This window comes from Acomys russatus, chromosome 14 (genome assembly GCF_903995435.1).
Source record: "Acomys russatus chromosome 14, mAcoRus1.1, whole genome shotgun sequence".
Taxonomy (NCBI): Eukaryota; Metazoa; Chordata; class Mammalia; order Rodentia; family Muridae; genus Acomys; species Acomys russatus.
The window spans coordinates 2,394,652-2,398,419 of record NC_067150.1 but is presented as its reverse complement, the minus strand read 5'-3'; the positions used below and the strand labels follow the sequence as shown (position 1 = coordinate 2,398,419).

At 44.3% G+C, this 3,768-nt stretch overlaps 1 pseudogene; it reads left to right on the top strand.

Annotated features, from left to right (window-relative positions):
* Positions 1-2,167: 2,167 nt before the first annotated feature.
* On the top strand, positions 2,168-3,479 carry LOC127198703 (pyruvate kinase PKM-like; annotated as a pseudogene).
* Positions 3,480-3,768: the final 289 nt, after the last annotated feature.

The window sequence follows — 3,768 nt, the reverse complement described above, 5'->3', positions numbered from 1 at the left end:
TTGGTTCTTCAGTCTCTCCAGGCCCCCCCACCCTGGGCCCTGCTTAGTTTACTTTGTTGGTCTTCTTGTGAGCTGTTTCTCCTTTCTCTTGGTCTGTCTATCCTTCCCCCCACCCCCACAGTCTTCTGCAAGACTTCTTATGCTTTGGCCAATGTTTGACTGTGAGTCTCAGCATCTGGATCTTCTAGATGTCCTCTCAGAGGACAGCTATGTTAGGTTCCCATCTGAAAGCATAGCAGAGTACCCTTAATAGTGTCACATGATGTTGGATATCTCTCATGGAGTGAGTCTCAGGTTGGACCTGGCAGTGCTTTATATTTTCCTTGTACATCTAGGATGCAGGGTACATTTTGGGTCAAAATTTTTGTGGGTGGCTTGGTGTTCCCCTTCCTCCACTAGGAGTCCTATTTAGTCAGAGGGTGGCCTCTTCAGTTGCCATGATCCATGTTATTAGGAATTTCAGCTAGAGTCACAACCATATCCCCAGGAGCCTACCCTGTCATAGCTTGTCACAGAGATACCCACCTGCTTGCCACAGTCTCTTCTCTCTGAAAGTTCTCAGTCTTTTGCTCAGGCTCTCCCCATGACTGATCTCTACCCTCATTTCTCTCCTTGTTCTCTCTCCTACCCTGTGCTCTTTCTTCAACCACTTTTCCTGTCTATTCGGTTTCCCCTTCTGAGTGAGACGTAAGTTCCTACCTTGGATCTTCCTTGTTACTTATCCTCTTTGGGTCTGTGAATTGTAGTATTTTTCCTGTACTAAGTGGCTAAAATCCACTCATAAGTGAATACATACCACGTGCATCTTTCTGGGTCTGGGTTACCTCACTCAGGATGATATTTCCTAGTTCTATCCATTTGTCTGCAAATCTCATGATTTACGTGTTTTTAATAGCTGAGTAGTATTTCATTGTGCAAATGTACCACATTTTCCTTACCCATATTTTTTTGGGGGGACATCTGGGTTGTCCTCAGTTTTTAGCTATTATAAATAAAGCTGCAATGAGCATAGTTGAGCAAATGTCTTTGTTGTATTGTGCAGCATCTTTTGAGTGTATGCCCAGGAGTGGTATAGCTGAGTTTTGAAGTAGAACTATTCCCCATTTCCAGAGGAAGCTCCATATTGGATTTCCAAAGTGGTTGTACAAGTTTGCACTCATACCAGAAATAGAGGAGTGTTCCCCTTTCTCTACACCCTTGGTGGCACATGCTGTCACTTGAATTTCTGATCTTAGACATTTTGAAAAGTGTTCAATGGAATCTCAGAGTCTTTTTAAATGTTATTGTGTAGGCCAGTAAGTACCATTTAAAATAAACTATGTCCTAATATGAGCAGTTCAACATAGTTTTCAAAAAACAGTACTATAACTTTATCAGTCTCAAATACAACTAATAAAACTTTATGATCATTTTATTAATAATGCATTTCACTTATATTCTATAGAACCCATTAAATACATTAATGTTCAATGCTAAATGCTAGATTAAAACAAGGTATTGAACTGCTTGCATTAGACTTTGTACATACTCTCCATAGTCTTATCTGGTCTTGTACCAAATACTCCAGGGAACACTCACATAAACTGCTAATGTCTGTCTTTCCCATGACAATGACTGCAGGTGACCATAGTGATTTAAGCAGATGTGGTCTTTTGTGGTTAATTGGCATTTATATAAATGAAACTAGATCTAGTATTATCCCTCACAAAAGGAGATTAAGATGGTGGGAAGTTCTTCATTCAAGGTATGGTAAGGTAAAGTGTGGATGCACAATCTGTTAGATCCAGAGGTTGACAATATTTCTCATGGCTCCATCCATGTCATTTGATGAACACGAGATGCAAAGCCTAGATGTTCTTCCCTTTTCATTTTCCTTCCTGCCCTTTACTCCCAGTCTTTCCTGTGGGGACAAATTCATCCTGATTGTTTTGCAGTAAGAAACATAAAGATATGATTATGGAAGCCATATAAGGTACATGTCAAAATACAATGTTGTATATATTAAGTATCTATCAAAAATAGATATTGTATTTATCAGTTAACCTTTAATAAAGCTTAGAAAACATCTGAAGCAAAAATGAACCAAATAGGCACTGCAGCAACTGGTCCTGACTCTGGAGAAGTCTGACCCTGTATCGCAGCAGGAACAGGAACATGAGTGAGGACCTCAGAAACCATGCCGAAGCCACACAGCAAAATAGAAGCAGAGACTGCCTTTATTCAGACCCAACTTCTCCATGCAGCCATGGCTGTCACTTGCCTGGAACACATGTGCCACCTGGACATTGACTCTGCACCCATCACGGCCCACACCAGTGGTGTTGCTTGTACAATGGTACAATGGTCCTTCTTCCAGATCTGTGGAGATGGTGAAGGAGATGATTAAGTTGTTAGTGAATGTGCCTTGTTTGAATTTCTCTCATGGGTCTCATGAGTACCATGTAGAGACCATCACGAATGTATGGGCAGCCACGGAGAGCTTTGCGTGTGATCCCATCCTCTATGGGCCTGTAGATTTCTCTGGATGTGAAGAGACCTGAGATCAGGACTGGACTCATCAAGGGCAGAGGCATTGCAGAAGTGGAGCTGAAGAAGGGAGCCACCCTGAAGACCATCCTTGACAACACGTATGTGGAAAAGTGTAACAAGAACATCCAATGGCTGGATTATAAAAATATCTGCAAAGTAGTGAAGTGGGCAGCATGATCTACATGGATGATCACTCATTCCACTGCAGGTGAAGAAGAAAGGAGCTGACTTCCTTGTGACAGACGTGGAGAATGTAGCTTGTTGGGCAGCTCCCCGAGGCTGCCGTGGACATCTCTGTGGATTGGGCGATGCTACCAAGCTGGGAAGCCTGTCATCTCCTCCACACAGATGCTGCAAAGTATGATCAAGAAACTGCATGTACCTGTGCTGAGTGCAGTGATGTGGCCAACCTCGTCATTGATGGAACAGATTGTACCATACTGTCAGGAGAAACAGCCAAAGGGGACTACGCTGTGGAGGTTGAGCACATGCAGCATCTGATTGCCAGTGAGGCAGAGGCTGTCATGTACCATTTGCTGTTATTCATGGAACTCCACTGCCTGGCATCCGTTACCAGTGACCCTACAGAAGCTGCCACTGTGGGCACCATGGGGGCCTCAATCAATGGTTGCAGCAGGGCCATTATCGTGCTCATCAAGTCTGGCAGGAATGCTCACCAAGTGGCCTGGTGCCACCTTTGTGTTCCCATCACTGCTGTGACACTCAATCTCAGACAGATCTCCAGACCCATCTGTACTGTGGCATCTTGCCTGTGTAAGGACACAGTGCAGGATACCTAGACAGAGGATATTGACCTTCTTATAAACTTGGCCATGAGTGTTGGCAAGGCCCGAGGCTTCTTCAAGAAGGGAGATATGGTCATTTTGCTGACTGGCTGGCGCCCTGGCGCGGGCTTCACCAACACCATGTGTTTAATGCCTGTGTCCTGATGGCCGTCTGGAGCCCCTCCTTGCAGCTACTGTCCCATCCCCTCCATTCACCCAGCAACACTTCTAGTTGTCATATGGGCCATATTGTGATGCTGGTGTGCTAGGACACCAGGGAAAATTAATGCCTCTGAAACCCCCCACCTGCCCTCTCCCTCACCCTCTGTCTATCATATGGCTCTACTTGAGGCAGGAGTGAAGAGGAAATGCACAATTAGACACTCTAACTTAATTACAAAATGGCAGCAACATCTCTATGTACATTGCTTCTATAGAAAGTTGGCCAGAGAAC